At 37.9% G+C, this 21,936-nt stretch overlaps 1 protein-coding gene across 1 annotated transcript in view; it reads right to left on the bottom strand.

Annotated features, from left to right (window-relative positions):
- bcl11ab (BCL11 transcription factor A b) overlaps window positions 1-21,936 on the bottom strand; it is a 30,150-nt gene that overhangs the window by 4,898 nt on the left and 3,316 nt on the right. The window lies entirely within an intron of this gene.

Here is a 21,936-nt window from a genome sequence, read left to right as displayed (position 1 = left end):
AAGGGAGTTCAGTTTCTGCACAAGCATCATTTCAAATATCAACAGCCTCGCCTGTCTCTGAGATATCTGACACAAAGGCCAGAGAGAACAAAAAACCTGTACCCAATCAAAACATGTTTTATTGCATAAGAGATGCAAGAGGAGGCTGGTAAATTATGGATCATTACAATCTGCAAAAATTACAGTTAATTGCTGCCACCTGTGTGGGGTTTGACCTCCTCTGGAGATTTTTCCGTCATAAAAAGGCAACTCTCTTTGCCTGCTTTTTCTCATCATATACCATTATCACATGAAGACCACTGCTTATATTTTAAAATTTTGAAAAGAGATTTCTATGTAATATCTATCTATATGGTAATTCTTGCTTGATTATGATTTCCAAAAACATAACTAGAATACTATGTTGAGGATTTCCAATGTACATGACAATTTTTTTTTTTTAATGGATAAAGGTGTAACCCATTTCCTGTCTTTTAACAGGGATCCAAGCTCATTTGAGCTTAGATGTAAGTTTGATTGTTTTTTTTTTTAATGTAATAAGAGATTTCGAACTCAGGTGTGTACCATCAGCAAACAAAACCCAAATCCACTTCAAAAGATGATCCGGGGTACAGTTCATGTTAACCGATATGAAAGCAATCCACCCTAACTAGGGAAATTAACTAATTGTTGCATTGCCCACATTCAAGTATGTCTTGCAATGCATTTGCAGCAGGTAAAAAGTTGTTTTATTCAGTGTTAAATCCAACATGACAAATACAGTGGTGGCCCAAAATAAAATGTGAATGAACTGCAGGGCAAGGGGAAGGTGGTAGAAATCAAACCCAAGTTCGGACGAGGCAATCAAACCGAGGCAATGAAAACAGCCTAAAATAAGGTAAGTGTTCTCCTTAGACATATAATCATCCTGCATCACTGACATTTAAAACACCCACCTCACCAACAGCAGCTATTACTTGGTGGCCTTGTTCTGAGAGGGCGACTTATTGATTACTTTTAACCTTGTTCCTCTCAGCACATAGCCGACAATCACTTTTTCTTTGGTGATATGCTAAAAGGTGATGGAAGGGAAGGTATGGCAGAACAATTTGAGATTTTAAGAAAAGGATAGAAAAGAACTGTTTTGTTTTTGCTTGGAAAATACCCTCTTCTAGGATAAATCAAAGGTGTCTAGGCATTTTTATGTTATTATTTTTAGACATTCATATCAGACAAAAAGCTTGGAGCAGTCTATTTTATTCTCACTTTCTTGGTCTCTTTTTCTCTCGGTTATTCTCTCTTTGTTCTGGTCAGACTCATTGTGTTGCACTGAGCGCCTAACCACAGACAAAACCCTATTTGACTTCAAGGACATAATGTTGTGCAGGACATTTTAACTGCTCTACAATCTATTTGGAGAGCAATCATACTTCTTTTGAGGTATAAGATTTTCACAAACTCCCATTGGTTTAATTTTTTGTGGCTTATTTACAGTACACTTTTTAGTTGTTTACAATATTTTGCACAATGTTTATCATCTATTTGATACATGTGAGCTTTGTTTGAACTGATCAGAGCAAATGACTACTAATCAACATATTATACAAAATATATTTGAAGATCTGACGTTTGTAAAGAGTTGCACTTTAGGTTACATCAGGTATCACCACATGCAAGTAACAGCACGCTCCTCAGACCCTTTAATATACAGTCCTTGTCCTAAATAAACACAGATAAGCATTAATGTGAAACCAAAAACTTGAACTTTGTACTTAAATGACCCAGATCAGAACATCTGACATCATAAAAACATTAAAGATTTAATATTTGAGGTTCATGAGGCGATGAGGCTACAACAACGCATAATTTACCAGAAAATAATTACACTTCACTCAAGCATCTGTGCCCTCACACCTGACCCGAGTTTAATCTAGACATGATTATTCTCATATTCAAATCAATGTAATGAAATGGTCCAAATGCCATATGGATACTCCAGGGACAAGGTGTGAAAACCATGCTTGGTCACAAGAAAGAATGCGCTCATCAGGCAGCTGGTATATTCTTGTCAGTGCCCATAAACATGTGTTGGCCCAAGTGTTTAATTTCCAGTGTTCTCAATACCAGCGCTGGACACACACCCTACCCCCCACTGCAAATTGAAAAAAAAAAAAAGTGTCTGAGGGGGTTGAGGAGGGTAGCCATCTTGGAATGGGGCCTCTCATAGAGCGCCAAGCAATGGGTCAGCAGTCACCTTAGCAACGCCTATTTAAGAGGCGGACAGACAAAAAGAAGTTGACCAGACAGAGAGGTGAAGGGGATGGCGTTTAAAGCCCACAGACGGGCGGAGGGTTCGACTGGGGGAGGTGACAGTCTGAGAAAAAGAAAGAGGTTTGGGAAAGATGAACTAGACTAGTCTGCACAGGGCAGAGGTGGAAGTTTTGTTAGCACACGAGACTGTCCCACAGACAGAGCAAACACTGAGGATAGAAAACCAGAGAAGAAAGGAATGTGAGGCTGAGACAGTTTCTGACTCCAGCAAGCATCTACAAGTAATAATCTCGTTTTTATGGAATCCTTAATGGAAAATGGTTAGTTCTGACTCTAAAATCTCACAGATTTTGCAACGTTCAAAACTGTTGTAAAACAGTGAACATTAATGCGCCAGTTGCTACAAACCATAAAAGATACTCCACTAGCTTTGTATCGCTACATAAAATAAATAAATTATATTTTGTTTAGAAAAATCGTTAAGTTCTATATATATATATATATGAAGAGTTCAGATGCAAAAGTCTCTAAATGCCATTTGAAATTTTCTTCTTGAATGATGATTTTTATCAAACTTGTATATTTAAGTTCAGTAATTTCACTTAAATAACAATTAATAGGTAATCATCATTGCCATTTAAGTGAAATCACTGAACTTAAATATACAAGCTTGATAAAAATGATCATTCTAGAAGAAAATTTCTAATGGCTTTTGCATCTGAACTCTATATAAATATATATATATATATTTATTTATTTATATATATACTGTATCGTTATATACTGTATACTGTAACATTAAGTCAAATATATTAAGACACATTATGTACAGATAATGTAGGGGAAAATGTGCTTATATATCATTTAAAGCAGCACTATGCAGGATTTCCGTTTTTGTCAAACTGTGACCCCTAGAGTGCACTGTGGAGTAGTTGTAGTCGCAATTGGGGGGGCCCAACATTCAACCCGAAAATAGTCATATGACCATAGGGGATTATCACGCTTCCGGGTTTCATGGGCGGAATTTGTCAACTTTGTGTATGTCCACTTCCGACGCAGTTCAACAATGCCTGAGACGAATGTTATATGCTCTGTTCCACTTTGTAAATCTAACCAACAACGCCAACCCTACTTAAGTTTTCATGGATTCCCCACTGAATTGAGTATTAGGAAGAAGTGGATTAAAACTTTCAAATAAAACAAGATAGCGCGTTTGTTTGCAGCCGGTGTTCTGACGATTTTTGCTGCCTTGTCGAAAAATGCTACCGTAGCGCGAATTGATCACAGAATGCCGATTAAAGTCGTATGAAATACAATTCGAATACAATTCTAAGTTATGAGTAGCTACTGTATACTGTAGACTACTGTTTTTATTTTTAAAACGGTGTGAAAAGTAAAAATTATCATAAAATATTCATCTTTGACTTGTCAAAGTACACCTTTTCTTATAGTAACTGAAACTTTCAGTTATTCCTTTTCAGCTGGCTGACCGTACAAATATTCATATGGTAGTAAGCATTTTTTAAAGGGAAATTATACATTATAACAGGAAAATGTACCTTTTGTAAAAAAAAAAAAAAAAAACTGTGAGTCTGCACATGCGCATAACCTGTAAGTAGGAAATCTCGATGGGTAGCATGAATTGTCAGAACACCGGCACTTTAGTGAATCAGACTAATTTACCAGGGATGCCGTATAAATAAACTTAGTGTAGTCCTTCATCAGTTTGTCAGCGAGATCGGTGATTCAACGGAAGTGGCAGTGCACAAAGATCACAAAATCCGGAAGTACTACATATCAGCGTGATAAACCCTTATTGCAATAACTCCGAAGCTATTCAGTTAAGGTACAAAAACTGCATAGTGCTGCTTTAAGAAATCAAAAAAAATCATTATGGTCCTGAAGTAGGCTTAATTTTCTTTATGAAACCTATAATTTCTTTTATACTAACTGGCCTTTTTTTTTCCCCGGTAAAATGGCAAATAGTTTTGAGATTCATGCTACAACTGTAACCAGCCAGTAAATCCTAATCAGGTTTATGTAAAATCCTAACAAGGCAAAAAGCCTATTTCATGACATTCTAAGTTTTTGTCTAAACCGGACACAATCAGGACAACCATTTGACTTTTTGTCGATTTTTTGCGTAAATGTCATTGGTCCGAACTCCTGCATCACACAACTGTACATTAATAATTAAATTTTTGCTGTTGCCGTTGGCAATACCTCTGCAGTTGAGTGGCTTACTGCTTTATTTAGAACTGTTACTGTAAAGCGTTCCTGAAATTCCATTAACACAGATGGCCTGATGACTGGACCGATGAACAGTGTACAAAGAGGGGTCCAGTAGCTCTAAACTTCCCCACCATACCAACATTTCCACACTGCTCAACAAAGATTATTCCAAGTCATCCTTCTCCTTTCTTTGCATTCTCCTGATCTATGAGAGGACTACAAGCCTAAATGGGCATGTGATAGTCAGGCCTAGTCAGAGGGCTCATTCAGGAAGCCGCCCTAAGGCAGAGCGCTGGTACTGGGACCAGTACAAAAAGACCAGTGTTCCCAATTCACATTACAGCCACGGGGTCAATATTTAAGGCTTCCCATCTGGCACATCTTGGACACAAGTGAGGTAGTAAATCAAGCTAGGATTAAACAGTTTGATTTCTGCTATGGTATATTAACTGTTAAATACACAAAGACAACTATGAAAGTCATTTATAGTCTGATTCGCCCAAAATGCTATTGCATTGCTATCTCAACCACTTCAGAGTTTGCTTATGCTAGCGGCACACCTTATTTATAAGCTAAAGGTTAAGCTGAAACTGAAGTTAACAGGATACGCTGAAAAGCCATGTTAGTGTAACTGATTTCGACATTAGCTACATGAGGTGACTTTGAGAAAGCCAAAAGCAGCTGTTACACTCAAGCAGACATAGTATTACTACCCTTCCAACATTAATGTAATGGCACTAGCACACGCTGAACAACCCGAAACATAACATTTACCATCAATAAGCTTCTGTAAGATGGATGCACTGATCACTTGGCTAAGACAGGCCGCACTCACCCCAATTCTTCATTTTGTCTGACATCAAGCTGGATTCCAGCTCTCTGCTTTGCTACTTAATTAGATACATATGTTCTGATCTGCATCGCGGTGTGGTACCAGATGGGAGAGTTCTGCACTGCTTTTTGAGCATCAAAGAGGAGACTGGTAAAAATAGCCAGTGGATTCAGAAACAAATGCCTTGTCCCAACCAGGTTCATGAGTTGCAGGTTTCCTACGACATGTAATTTCACTTTTAAAAATACTTTTCTGATAATTTACTCACCATGTCATCCAAGATGTCCACGTCTTTCTTTCTTTAGTTGAAAAGAAATTAAGGTTTTTGATGAAAACATCCCAGGATTTTCTCCATATAATGGACTTCATTGGGAACCAAACGGTTCAAGGTGTAAATGAGTTTCAGTGCAGCTTCAAAAGGCTTTAAATGACACCAGACGATGAATACAGGTCTTATCAAGCGAAACGATCACTCATTTAAAAAATAAATTAAAAAGTTTAAGTTTTATAAGCACAAATGCTTACCTTGCTCTGTTCTGTGACTCTCCTGTTCGAACTCGTTCATCAAAATAAACAAATCTTTTTTTGAGTCATGACTCGAATGGTCCTAGACAAGACACTTATTCATCGTCTGGTGTCGTTTAAAGCCCTTTGAAACTCTCATTTGGACCTTAAACCGTTTGGTTCCCAATGAAGTCCATTATATAGAGAAAATCCTGGAATGTTTTCATCAAAAACCTTAATTTTTTTGACTGTAGAAAGGACATGGACATCTTGGATGACATGGGGGTGAGTAAATTATCAGCAAACGTTTTTTTTAAAAGTGAACTACTCCTTTAACTGTCCTAATTTTAGCAATACGAAACAATCACAGTCTTGGTTGGTTATGACCAGCCTGATCTCCTTGAGAAAACATAACTATTTTATGAGGTGGCGATTCTGTTTAAATTCATACAATGAGATTTGAACAGAAACTTACGTTTTGTTTTAGTTAATCAAGCATGAAGGTCCAACCTTACTGTGGGGTGTGTACGAATTCATACGAATTGCCAGAGCATTAAATAGTTACAAACTGAAATGAGAGTGTGTCGTTATGACACATGGAAGAGATAACTATTTATGTCTGTCGCCTGGTTAAGACAAGGTGTGTCCAAACTGAATACTGACATTTCTGAAATATTCAAATAGCAAGACTTGAAATAAATCAAAATGCTTTGGCTGCTTATTAGAAAGATCTACAACATCGTAGGTTGGTTTTGTCATGAAAGATTGAGGCAGATGGCATCTGTCACGGCGATCGCATTTCAATCGCAACGGCAGAATATTAATTAACCTGGCAACAAATAAATCACCTATTTAACAACCTACTGTACTACTCAGGAATTTCAAACGGAGTTGAAATGTTACCTGTGCGCTCTTGCCAGAAACCTGTCTTGAGCCCTGTAGATCACAGCTCTTACACAGTGCATACTTTCGAGAGACTGTAGCAGGTCAGAGGTCAAAGAGAAAGGGCTGTTTTCACCAGATCTTCTAGCTGATGTAAACGAATGTCAACAACATTTTTTTTAACCTCGTGAAGTACAGGGTGAACCAGTCGTCTGCTTTTTCCTGTTGAAGAGTGGGAGAGTTTCATCTGTGTGTGTGGTCACGTACAACTCTTTCGCCAGCCGTGAATGAGCTCTGAAGACGTTAAATCAAAGGCACAAAAGCTTCCTTATTCACCACAGAGCAGGAGGCACAGATTTCTGGTTTGAGACACTTCTGTGGTTAACTAAAGTAGTGTGACTGAGTGAAAAGTGGAAAAGAGTGATAGAAACAGAGTGAATGAGAGCTTTGGCCTTCTGGTGACAGCAGGATTTATACTCAGGCAGCTGTAGGACAGCACACCATCTCTAGCTGTACGCACTAGAAGAGTCCTTAAATCCTGACATTCCAGGGAGGCGCTGGCAAGACCGTGCACATACACGGCCCCGCTGAGGTCAAGGGTCACAACTCAGTGAGTGGTGGAGCCAAGCGGAAGAGTATTCGACAGAGCGGCGCACAACAGACGTTCATCAGCTTGTTGGCTAGCAAGTTTTTTAAGGGAAAATCACATTCAGAGAAGTAGTTCACTTTTCAAAAAAACTTTTGCTGATAATTTACTCACCCCCATGTCATCCGTCCATGTCTTTCTTTCTTCAGTCGAAAAGAAATGAAGGTTTTTGATGAAAACATTCCAGCATTTTTCTCCATATAATGCACTTCAATGGGAACCAAACGGTTCAAGGTCCAAAAGACACTTTCAGTGCAAACTGCAAACTGTTCCAAGGGCTTTAAACAATTCCAGATGATGAATACGGGTCTTATCAAGCAAAACGGTCGCTCATTTAAAAATAAATTACTAAGTTTAAGTTTTATAAGCTCAAATGCTCGCCTTGCTCTGTACTGCGATGCACGTTTGCGACTCTCCTGTTTGAACTCGTTCATCAAAACGAACGAATCTTTTTCCGAGTCAATTCGTTCGTTTTGTTCGTTGAACCAAATGACTTGGAAAATGATTCGTTCATTTTGATGAACGAGTTCGAACAGGAGAGTCACAAACGTGCATCACAGAACAGAGAAAGGTGAGCATTTGAGCTTATAAAACTTAAACTTTGTTATTTATTTTTAAATGAGCGATCGTTTCGCTTGATAAGACCCTTATTCAACGTCTGGAATCGTTTAAAGCCCTTTGAACAGTTTGCAGTTTGCACTGAAAGTGTCTTTTGGACCTTGAACCGTTTGGACCCCATTGAAGTCCATTATATGGAGAAAAATCCTGGAATGTTTTCATCAAAAACCTTAATTTCTTTTCGACTGAAGAAAGAATGAAATGGGGGTGAGTAAATTATCAGCAATTTTTTTTTAAAAGTGAACTACTCCTGTAAGAGAACCATATCAGTAACATGTTACATGAATATGATGAGGCAGTGAACCCGATGTTACCCAGTGAGTCAGTCCTAGAGCTCCTCCTGTCCGATTTTAGGGAAAAATCTGGATTTCTTATAGGCGTCCCAAAAGAACACCATAGACTCAGTGTAATCACCATGGGAAAAACTGGGAGTCGTGAAAAATACGATACACCGTTGTTTTGCCAAATGATCTCTTTACTCTTTTAATTTCCACATAACTGTTTTAATTTTACTTGCTTATATTTTGTGATTATTTTAATTATTTTCTGTAAAACACTTTGAATGGCCATAGTGTATGAGATGTGCTCTATAAATAAACGTGCCTTGCCTTGAATACGGTTTTCATTCAGTACCAAGCTAAATATCGAAGCACTATGGCCTATCAGAATCAGAATACTATGATACTAACAAATATTTGTGAGGGAGATTGTACCAGGACTTAAAAAGTCAAATAGACTCAACAAAAGCCAGAGGTCCTTGACATTTTTTAATTATACAACTAGAATTTTCTTTTACATTCGATTTTCTTTGCAAACCATCTTTTCCATATTTGTGCTCACATGAAGTCTTCTGCCTCTCAATGCATGACAGGAAAATCCTGAGGAGGCTCAACATCACAACGAGGGCATCTGTCCTCTCAGTGTGATGGGCCTCTGGGTTTATATGTGTCTTTGTGCATGTGACAGTGTCTCTGTGTGTGTCTGTCTGCGATAGTTCACTCTGACAGGCTTGGAGGGCAGGGGTTCACAGAGCAGGGCAGGGGACAGAGAAGATGATCCATTCTCATCCAGACGATAATGACACGACAGGAGAAATGGGACAGATTTTGGTTTTGTAAATGCACCAGCTCTTAAACACTGTTTGGTAACTTTGCCAGACGATAGTCACATGTATAGAGACTTCATGAACATCACACGCCACCGATCTATGCATGTCGACACGTTTATACCGCACCGTTAAACGATTTGACAGATTTCCCCAACGATGAAAGCGTGTAACACTGTCAGTCTGTTTTTCACACACATGCATTGTTTCAACCTTCTCATCAAACCCGTAAACTTCAGTAGACACGCTTTCACATGCAAACTGAACACGCCACTTAAACTGTCATGGGCCTTTATGTTCAGTCGGTAAGACGGTGAATGGATGCTTTGTGACTGTTTCATGCCTGCATTCTACAAGTGCTCAATTTGTTACAGCCATAATGTCATCACCACGGTGTGTTGTTCAATGCAAGAGAGGCAAACAAACTACAGAAAGAGGGACGAGAGGACAGTGGAAAGAAAGGGACTTTAAGACAAAGGGTCTGAGATGGGATCGTATGAGAGGTATAATGAAAGAAAGGGAGAGAAGAGCAAATAGTCAAAAGACTGGTGTGAGAAGAGTTGGAGAGGCTGATACAGAGAGAAACACATCGATGGACAGATAAGTGCTAAAGCAAATTAACCTCTTTAATTGGACCGGCGCTCTGTCTCAGCTCAAAGATTGTTTCGGGCCGCTGACAGCTGACGGGGTGAGACGCTTCAGGCCCATGATGGGACATCTGCTCCCTGGCTAGACAGATAGCTCGTCTGGACACTGTATTTCATGTTTGTCAGAGCTAACGAATGAAAGGAAGGGATGTCGAAGACAAATAAGAAAGAAAGGCATTAAACCGAGGACTAAACATAATTAAAGACTTATAAAACACAAAATGAGATGGTTTAGGTTTAATTAATGGGGGGGATTTGATTATTTGATTATTGAACCATCCTATTATGGTATATTCAAAAAAGCTCTCTCTGCTGACAAAATAAAAGTCCCCCTTATGACATTTAATGGCCAAACTGAAAAACATATCTGCTGATAATTTATAAAGAAAGAAAGAAAAAAAGTCTTCAGATGTAATTGAAATATAATAAGGCTAAATAATAAGTATATAATTATACAGTCCGTGCAATTTATGTGCAAGGATCCAAGTCTTCTGAGGTAAATGATAGAATAATTATAGTACTATTGGGATAGACCAAAATTGAACTCTGTTCACTAATAAACTTTCCTTCATGCCACAACTCTGAAATATCATTTGACCTGAATATACATATCCAGAAGTCATTATTCCGTATTTATGATGTTTGCTTTTTGGATTCACACTGTAAAAATCAATACGCTTTATCTAATCAATAGAATTCTGGCAAGATTACAAGCAATATCATTGATTAAATTTAACAAATTAGAATTGAGTAATAATTAATCAAATTATTCCTTGAAAGTTAACCATTTTTACACCAAAAAAATTAACAAAAATATCTCACTAACAGACAGACGTCAAATATTAATTAAGAACTCTTTAATTTATTTTGCCAACATTGAAGACACCTGTAATTTTAAACCAAATCTAAAACGAACACCGATCACCATAATGGTGACTTCAATTTATGTTTTTTTTTGGTTGTTGTTGTAAGTTTTACTCATTTTAAATGGTTAACTTTTAAGGAATTAATTTGATTAATTATTACTCAATTCTATTTTGTTAAATGTATTTAATAATATTGCGTGTAATCTGTTGCCACAATTTTTTTGATTAGATAAAGCATATTCATTTTTCGTTTTTGTCGTAGAGAAACTCTCGGTGTGAGTAAATGACGACAAGATTTGTATTTTTTTTTACTTTTGCGTGATCTATTAACATAAGGTCTGAAGCCATGACATCTCAGCTGAATGCCAATATTGTATGTATGTGCTTTCAAGAGGAAAAATCAAGGACATTTTTGTCTCAATGATTTCGGAAAAGTAATTCCGTAGTTGCATTTCTGTCAGGGAGCACAGTCTGAAAGGTCAAACTATTTCCCGACCGTAATGGCTGTTTCCTGAGCTCTTTAGAATTGAGGAAGAAGTCAATGGACAAGGAGAACACAACTGAGTGACCTACATCTTGATATGGATGACCTTGGCTAGTTAAACCCACACTTTTACAAAAATATCACATCTAGAAACAGAGATGCGGAAGAACTATTCATGGGCGGCTGTAAAAAGAGAACATTGATGGGATGTTGATAGGCCGTCCTACAGCTCAAGTATTCACTTACCAAACAAAGATACAGAGCACCATCTGGAAGTTGTGGCCCACTTTGAGAAGTCAGAGATGCAGTATGGCACATATATACACACACATCATGAAATAGAGGACGTGTAAAAGGAGACATCAACAGAAAGATCGAGAAAACAGATAGATTGAGAAAACAGACCGACATACCCTAGCACGTTCACACACACACACACACACACACATACCCAACAGAACCAAACACAAAGACACAAATTCACACTGAGAAACCGTGACACTCAGAGACCCCTGCTGTGTGTGAGAGCCCCCTCAAAAATCTGCATAAATACATATGCAAATGTGCGGGTCAACTGATAGACAAGTGAAGAGCGTGCAAAGGAACATATTTATCCATCTCAGATATTTTTACAAATGCGTGGTTTTCACACTTCAAAATGAGCATTTATCATGTTTCGCCTCCATACACAACTGACACCCATCATATTCAATTCACAATGTATATCTCTCGACTATCCTGCTCTTCTTTGTCTTGCACTCTTAAAAGAGGTTCATTCAGGTATTCTTTCCTGTGTGTATGCATGTGTTTTGTGAATTGTCTCCAAAACAGGCACGCAAGTAAAGACGAGGCTAGCCAACCGGTTTGAACCAGTCCAAAAGTCAGCACCTCGTTTTGCTTTCGGCCCAGGAAAAAAATAAAAAAAATAAAAAAAACAATCCTAGTGGCATTTGATATACAGACGGCAGGTATGAGGGCTGCATATGTGTGTGTGCATGAGGTCTTGTCAGATTTAAAAGACCTGGAGCTCAGCCAAGTTGATCTAGAAATGGACAACCACCATCAGGGTGAGAGGGCGGCCCATCCCCCTCCGGCAGTTCTCGACTTGACCCTCTGTTAACCTAAAGAACACATGCTCAGCCAGCACTGCTCTCCCTCAGTCACTTTCTTTTCCTTTCTCTTTATATGTCAGTCTTTAAGAGGAACAGTTCATCTAAAAATACAAACGCAACCTGCATGACTTTATTTCTTTCATGGAACATACAAGGAGATATTTATTGCGGACTGTACGACAAACATGCAATGAAAGTGAATAGTGACCAGTTGTGAGGACAACATTTTTAGTAAATAAATTCAATTTCGGTCTGTTCCTTGAACAATGTTATACTGATAATTCATATTGCTTATTTTTTTGTATACTTTTATTGCGCTTTTTTGCCTTTTGGAGTTTTGATTACCATTCACTTTCAATTTATGGAATAGAACAGCGTGAACATTCATCAAAACTTCTATATATATATATATATATATATATATATATATATATATATATATATATATATATATATATATATATATATTTAATGGAAGAAATTCAAAGAAGGTTTGGTAGGACATGCAGCTAAGAAACACGTTATCATATACATAATTAACTATTGTTATGGTACTTTTTATGGGCATTTTTCGCTGTTTTTGGAGTTTTGGTCACCATTCACTTTCAATGAATGGAAGAGAGTAGCATCAACATTCATAAAAATCTCTATATTTTATTTCAAGGAAAAAAGTCAGTCAGACATTTTTCGAAGGACGTCCAGGTGAGTAAATTAAATTTCTTTTTTTCTATTTTTGTATGTCTGGTTTACTGGGCTGTTTTGGTCACTTTTTTGTGGATGTTTCTCTTCTTTCCTGTCTCTTTCCCTCTAAAGCTCTTCAGCTAGTGAGACATAGATCATTCCGGCATCTTCCCCCCTGCTCTATTCAGGATAAACAAAGTGCCTCAAGTTCAGGCCCCACCCCGGGACCCTTAAACAAAGCCATCTATCATGCTGTCTGGCCCGACCTGTTTGGCCACAGCCAGGGCTGCCTCAGCCTCCGAGCCCCCGCCCTGAGCACAATCCCCCCATTGTGTCCCCGTCGGCCTCCCTGCCGGCCTTTTCTCACACCCCATGACATAGACACAGGGTTAAGTCAGGCTCCGGAGGAGAGCCAGCACCTGTGATGGGGCAGATAAAGGTAGCGCCAGCTGCAGTGCATCATACATTCAAATGAAACACAGGTGCTGGTTTCTTAAATGTATCATGAGCGCTTAAATAATCCTTACACTGGGGTACCAGTGATGGAATGAACTTAATAAAGCAAAAAAAAGAATGTATTCCTGAAATATTTCAACGTGTGCATGAACTTAACGTGTCCTTGCTTTACTGTGACCTCCGGTACTCAAGAGGGCGATAGAGTTATCTTCAAATGTCTGTGGCATTAAATCAGAAATGTTTTTCTTCAGGTAACTGCATAGCTACAAACATGCTAGACACATAGGATGGACACATACGTAACATGAAATCGACAAGATTGTTTACGTTCAAATTCAAATATTGTAGTTGTGCATTCAACTCAAATTAATTGATCATGGTTGTTGAACTTTGTGTTGTGATCATGACCAAATGTATACATGACAGATGCATCATAGCACACATTGCATTACACATCAACAAGCTACCTCAATCTCCTTTAGTCTGCCTTACAGACTGTGATTTCGGCAATCCTATTAAATCATTACAAATCACTAAGGTACGACATGTATCTAATAAACTTGGGTACAACATGTACTGTAAGATGATCACACCTAGTGAATCATAGGTTATGACACATAGAAGAATCTTTCGTATAGAAGAATAAAACGTCATCAGAATGTGCAAGTGGTGAACAAATATAGCAAGAAGAATCACACTTTGGCAATTGTGGTGTTTATATGCGCTGAAAAAAGAGGAGGAATCGAAATATAAACGTGGTCATGGCTAGGAAAAATAGGCCAACTTGGTATGCCAATTTTCCAAATGGAGCTTAAGTAGTTTTAAGTTTAAAGCTACACTGTGTGATTTTTACCCCCATCTAGCGGTGAAAAGGTATATGACCATCCAGTGAATATTAGTTTCTGTTCCTCTCAATTCCGATTTCGTTAAAACTCCTACGGTGGCCAATGTAGTCCAAGATTAACATGGCTTCCAGTTCGACCTCGTCCATGAGTGTTAACTCAAACGTAAACGCGAAAGGCGAAGCTTGAATTAACGGGTATGTCCCTCTTTGGCTAATGTACTTTCAAGATGGAGGGGGAACATGGCGACCGACATTAGAACCCCTTACCCGTATGTGTTTTCAATGGCATATAATACACTCACGAGAATACTTTATTACTTGAACGAAGTAAATATACATTAATGAGCACATGCTGTATATTTTTGAAAGAACTAAGTGTTTTTAGCTAAGAATAAACTAAAAGAGTTACACAGTGTAGCTTTAAACGCCATGTTAATATGTTAATCTATACCCCATTTCATGTTGCACCTTAGTGGCTAGTCAGTAGACGTAAGACACTGAGATGATCATGCTAAATGTATGACACAGTCAGAAAATGATCGCAGACTATCTTTGGTTGCAAGACCGTGACCAGGACCACAATTTAGGAGCCATGATGATCACAGAAATCGCCAGGATTGGTCATCTTTCGTCCGGGACAGCCCAAAATCGTACAATGTGTGGACTTGGAATCATGACCACATTTCCAAATGTATACATGAAAGATTCATCATAGCACACATTGAATTACACATCAACTACCTGCCTCAATCTCCTTTAGGCTGCTAACGTTTTAGAAACACTAAATAATACATTATGAGGCATCATGTAGCACTAATCCAACTACATTCTGTTTGGAGTGATCAATCATTTATGACTTTGGCTCATGGGAATCCAGTAGATGTTTGTTTAAATTTTACCCAATGTTCATTGTTACATAAAAATACTATTTTAAACAGTGAACCCTTTTGTAATGGTGCACAGCTCAGCTCTGATCTGTTTTTATTTCTCTTGCGACTCAGTCCGTCTTTGCCTGACGCATATCAACTGAATGAACTCATAATGGGCTAATCAAATATGCAAAATAATTGGCAATTACCTAGAGGGACCGATGGTCATTAGAATTTACAACAAGGTAATGAACTAAAGTCTGCATGTACCATGCATATTCATAAAGCAATCAAGGCTTTGAAGATTAAAGAAGTGCTTCAAATTCAAATGAGCCACAGAATATTATCAGTGAGATTCAGAAAGAGAGAGAGAGAAAGAGGGATGAGAGAGAGAGAGAGAGAGAGAGTGTTTCCCAAGATAAAAGACTAAACATTTTGTTACATTCCACTTCAGTGCTTCTATTTCAGTAAAAGAGCAAAATTAAATACTTAAGATTTGAACGAATCAATCAACCTCTTTACAGAACTACTTGTATTGGGCTTTACACAGCTGATGTCTTAACATATTATTCAATGATAATTTGCCCTCCTCCTATTCATTGTCTATAGCCATTTCAAAAGTCCAATGTTGAAGGACAGAAGAGCCGTACGATTCTTTACAGATGTGTATTAATGTTGATTTCGCTCACACATCAAAATTTGTTTCATTTCACAGTGTAGCAAAACTACAGACGTCGTTCAGCTCCAGTGCAACCAGCTGACCCAAAAGAAATTGGGTTTGCATGCAAAAGCGTGAATAAAGAAGTAAAAATAAATTGTAGATGGAGAAAGACACCGAGACAGAGAGAGACTTTCAGGGAACCATGACCCAGACACAGACAGTGAGGGGCCTCTTGGGTCTTTATCTCATTCTATAGAACACAGATAAGACACACCAGCTGCAGACCACACACACACATGGATGCATATATATATATATATATATATATATATATGAAGAGTTCAGATGCAAAAGCCTCTAAATGCCATTTGAAATTTTCATCTTTAATGATGATTTTTGTCAAACTTGTATATTTAAGTTCAGTAATTTCACTTAAATAACAATTAATAGGTAATTATCATTGCCATTTAAGTGAAATCACTGAACTTAAATATACAAGCTTGACAAAAATTATCATTTAAAGAAGAAAATTTCAAATGGCATTTAGAGGCTTTTGCATCTGAACTCTTCATATATATATTGATATTGATATTGAGTCCACCATATTATAACAAGAAAATGTTCTTTTCCAAATTAGCTTCACAGTATCATAAAAAAGTGCATGAGTAAAAAATATTTTCCTTCAGGGGACATAATTGATGATTAAAATAGCACGTTTACCCATTTATCATAACCCGTTTACTTTACACTTCTAATTTGTACTGCTTTATACTATGCTTTGGGTGAAAAATAAAGCTTTTACTGTATATTTTATATTACCAATAATATTTCAACACAATATTTTCAACTGCAGGCAGTTTTGTATTCCCCAGGCAAACACTAAATAGAGAAAGGTCTACATCTGGCTGGCCACACTCACACACAAACACATCTGTACACAAGCACACACACACACACACATACACTCTAAAAAATGCTGGGTTGTTTTAACCCAACTTTGGGTCAAATATGGACTAACCCAGCCGTTGGGTTAAATTTTTACATTACATTTTTAACCCAACATTTCGGGTTTGTCCATATTTGACCCAAAATTGGGTTAAAACAACCCAGCATTTTTTAGAGTGTAGGTGAGTCAAAATATTCATATGATCCTGACAGATCTGATGATTGCATAGCTTGACGCTGAAAAGGGTGTGTCACTACACAGACAGTAGACATGGAGATATGTGTGTGTGTGTGTCCACAATAAATGTGTTTTCATGCGCACTGCAAGCTCTGCTATGCAAACAAAATCTGTATCAATGAACTGCACGTTTGGCCAAGTATTATACATGCTTTAACTGTCTCCATCCCAAAGCATATTTTAGCTTTTTTCCCCGTCACTTTACCCTGTGGTGGTCTTCGGTATTTTGGACTGAATCATTTTTTGAATTGTTTACTTCACTGGAATGGTATGAAACTTGGTAAAGGTTTTGGCACTTGCTATGTGTGAACACACACACAAAAATACCAAAACACACTCACATACATACACTCAAAAAAAAATCAAGTCTGTAGTCAGAAATTTACCTCATTGGAAATGAATTGTTTCTAGTGGAAAAGTTTGGTACTGCACCCAAACAAAAGCTCATTTTTTGAGATATCAATTATCAAGATATCGAAATTTGGAACGCAACTTGTTTCAATCTATGGCTTTTATTTTCTAGCAGTTTTAGAGTAAAACATATTTTGTAAACTATTACGTAAAAATTGAAAATAGTATTTTTTGTGCATTTTTCATAACAATAAACTTTTATAACTTTTTTTGTTCACTTTTAAATTTTTTTTTTTACTTCAGCAATAATCTGCCAAGTTTCTCCTTTAAAAAGACCAAAATTAAGTCTGTGCTGCAAAGCATTCGAGATCTATCTAATTATATTATAATTACTTCACTGGAATGGTACGGAACTTGGTAAAGGTTTTGGCACTTGCTATGTGAACACACACACAAAAACACACACACACACACACACACATACACACATTATGTGAGGCACAGAAATTTACCTCATTGGAAATGAATTGTTTCTAGTGGAAAAGTTTGGTACCGCACCCGAACAAAAGCTCATTTTTTGAGATATCAATTATCAAGATATCGAAATTTGAAACACAACTTGATCCAAATCTATGGCTTTTATTTTCTCGCAGTTTTAGAGTAAAGCATATTTTGAAAATAGTATTTTTTGTGCATTTTTCATAACAATAAACTTTTTTTGTTCACTTTTAATCTTTTTACTTCAGCAATAATCTGCCAAGTTTCTCCTTTAAAATGACCAAAATTACGTCTGTGCTCCAAAGCATTCGACATCTATGCCAGTTTAAGCAGGAAATTTCAGTTACAATCTCAATGGATTATAACTACTGCATAAATATATTTTAATACCATGTAATCTCCTAAAAATGCTAAATATTAAATTTAAAAAATGAAAATATTATCGATTCATTTCATTTAAATAAAACACAAATTTGGCCATTTTTGACCGCCACACAAGGGTTAATTAGTCCCTTGCATGTTTTTTTTTTGTGTGTTTTTTTTAAAGTTCTAATATGCATGCAGTCCCTCTAATGAGGTCATAAACCTGCATTCAAAATAATAATAACACAGAATATTATGCATGTCACACTGCAGGACACTGCTGTCAGTGCTTGAAATGCCATGTCAGCTACAAATATATAAACCTCACCACAATACACGTTCTCGTCTGCTCTGTGCCAATGTCCTGCCATATGCCCACTGAAAGGGAACCCTTGGCAGCGTTTGCCAAGTCAAACACCCAGTCATGTTGCGTCAAGACAGACTCAGCAAACCACACACAAACACACTTTTGCTCAGATCAGACACTTTTTCTTCGACATAAATATAAGAAACATCATCTTTCCTAGCTCTGTGTGTGGCATCAAACCACTCTTTTGCTCAAGAGTACACAGGTATGAAACGTTAATGCGGATACCCGCTCAAATAATTTGATCATGGAAAATTTGATAAGAAATATTTGAGTTCATAATGAAATCACTTGAGTACAATTTGAGACATTGTCAAATGTGAGATGAAGGCAAATGCTGGGTTGTTTTAACCCATATTTGGGTCAAATATGGACATATGTTGGGTTATAAATAAAATTAACAATTTTAACGCAACTTCAACTTTACATTTTTAACCCAACATTTGGGTGTGTCCATATTTGAACCAAATTTGGGTTAAAACAACCCAGTATTTTTTAGAGAGTAGGGTCTTTTTCTCATGCAGGAGAAAATAAGAAAACTTCAGTAAAAGTTGTATGCCTCTCCATTTATTCTCTGTGCAGTCTGAGAGAAGAAAAAAAAGAGCTTTTAAAAAGATTTTTCTTTTGTGAAAAGCCTGTAAAGGTCCTCAGTGATGGTGCACAATTGGGGGATCCCCAAACTTCCTGTCTCCCGTTCCACTTGCTCTGTTCCAGCTAATGATCCATAACTCTCTCCCCGGTAAGAGAATAGTGGATCAGCGCCAAAAACATCAAGACACCAAGGCCAAGAACACCAGCAGACACCGGATAACATAACAGAATGAGTCCATTTCGTCACAAATGATTAGTTACGCACAGTTAACGTGCAATGTAAATATGATCTGCACAATCCCATAGTTAACTCAACATCATACTGTAGTTCTTCTCCTTGTGTTTACATAATGAACAGCCACTTTTAGTGCCTGTGGGGACCAGGAGACGCTACAGCGCTTATTAAACAACGGTACGAGATGGGATCCCCTATATCAGCCTCAGAGAAAATGGCTTCACATGGATGTACTTAAGAAAACAACCCCAGAGAGATAGCAGATAAGGGGCTGGGGGAGGGAGGTCTGCAGAAAGGGGTTATTGCCTGAACTCATCGTCTGGCCGCTCGGGGGCATTCAGACTTGAATAAAATGGGGGTGTTGTTAGGGGGGTATTAAAAGCTGCTGTGTCTACATGCATATCTTAAATTATTTATCATGCAAATTTCTCCAAGCGTGAACCTTTAACGGATTCACCATTTACAGCCGATGCAGAATTCCATCTGTTGTGACGGACATCTGCTTGCACGACGCGACGGATCACGCATGTGCTTTACATGTAACAGCGAAAGCGTGTGACCTGTCTGGACCGGGATGGGTAAACACTGGACGTCCTGCACTTTTCTTTTTCTTTTTTTTAGGTTGTCCTAGTGTTAAGTATACAACAGAAATGTTATTTAACATGCTCTTACTATAGGGTTAGGGTTTGCTTTGGTTGCATGTAATTAATTATATAATTAGTAAGTGTATGTAACATGTAACAAGGACAGTGTAAAATATTTTCGGATACTGTCAAACGTAGAAAGATGGGTAGATGTTTTAATAAATGTGACATCACTTATAATATACTCATAACTCAGAAAAGTTTGTCTGCCTCAAGCCTTCAATTTGAAAGCGGAAGCCCTAAGAAATGTGTTTGGATTCGTAATCTGTGTACTTTATAGGGATAGTTCACCCAAAAAAGTCAAAAAGTGTGTCGTTCCAGTCCGTTCTCATCCTTTAGTGTCACATAGAACGCTATATGACAAAACGGCGCTATACTACACACATGGCACCCTTTATCGTTAATATTCACACGAACCCAAGGCGTCATAAATCCTTTAGCGTAATATCAGACTACCCTACCCTACCCCACACCTAAACCGACCCATCACAGCACGTGTTATATTAACGATAACGGGTGCCATGTGCGTAGTATAGCGCCGTTTTGTCATATAGCGTTCTATATGACGCTAAAGGATGAGAATGCGTTGGTCGTTCCTTCGAAACACAAATAAAGATCTTTTTTGATGAAATCTTCATTGACAGCTACGCAACTACCACTTTGACGCTTCAAAAAGTTCATTAAGAGATCGTAAAACTACCGTAATCCATATGAATTGTGGTTTATTCCAAATTTTCTGAAGAGACTTGATCGCTTTACATGATGAACAGATTTAATTTAGACTTTTATTCACATTTAAACATTGATCAGCGAACATAAACAGAAGCTCAACCGAACCTGCTTGAACCTCATTGGTTCTTGCTGAAGCTCAAACGTGCTGCCTAAGGCCGGATTAACATATAGCGCCTAAAAACGCGTAGAAAACGCTGGGCGTGCCGCATTCTCCTTTTTCCAAAGCGCTAGGGCGGTTGCGCTCCGGTTGGTTCTTGTCACGTGACCTCCTGTGCGCTAATGGTGCGCTTGCGGCATTCTGAAAAGTAGAGATGTTTTTATCTCGATGCGGCTTGGAAAAAACGGCCGCGTCGCACCGCGACCACGTTGCTTCCATGCATACCGTGCGCCTACATTTGAAATAACGAACTTGAGCGCGCAAAAAACGCAATATGTGAACAGGCCCTAACACGAGAATGAACCTCATTGGTTCTTGCTGAAGCTCAAACGTGCTGCGTAACATGAGAATGAACAGCCTGTTCTCATCCTTTAACGTCATATGACAAAACAGCGCTATACTACGCACATGGCACCCTTTATCGTTAATATAACACGCGAACCCAAGACGTTATAAATCCTTTAGCGTGAATATGACACGCACACCCTACCCCACACCTAAACTTAGCCCTCACAGCACGTGTTATATTAACGATAACAGGTGCCATGTACGTAGTATAGCGCCATTTTGTCATATAGCGTTCTATATGACGTTAAAGGATGAGAATACGTTGGAATGAACCTCATTGCTTCTTGAACGTGCTGCGTAACACGAGAATGAACCTCATTGGTTCTTGCTATGAGCGAACATGCTTGAGCTTCTGTTTACCACAACTGATGTGTGAGTTGATAAATGTTTATGTGTGAATAAAAGCCTAGATTCAATATGTTCACCATATAAAGGGGTCCAGTCTCTTCAGAAAATTTGGAGTAAACCACTCAATTAATATGGATTCGTTTTACGATCTCTTTATGAACTTTTTGAAGCGTCAAAGTGGTAGTTGCGTAGCTGTCAATGGAAGGGCAGAAAACTCTCCGATTTCATCAAAAAGATCTTCATTTGTGTTCCCGAGATGAAAGAAAGTTTTGGGGTGAACTATCCCTTTAAATGTATAATTGCAACATAATATCAAGAGACATGCTGCATGTTTTTCCTCTTTCCGGATACCGGATAACACAAAGAGAAACGCTCTCTCATAATCATGAAAATGACAAATCAGTAACAGAATCAGAATCAGTAACAACCT

This window comes from Pimephales promelas, chromosome 8 (genome assembly GCF_988280905.1).
Source record: "Pimephales promelas chromosome 8, fPimPro1.hap1.1, whole genome shotgun sequence".
NCBI classification, from domain to species: domain Eukaryota; kingdom Metazoa; phylum Chordata; class Actinopteri; order Cypriniformes; family Leuciscidae; genus Pimephales; species Pimephales promelas.
This window is presented reverse-complemented; position numbering and strand designations above follow the sequence as displayed.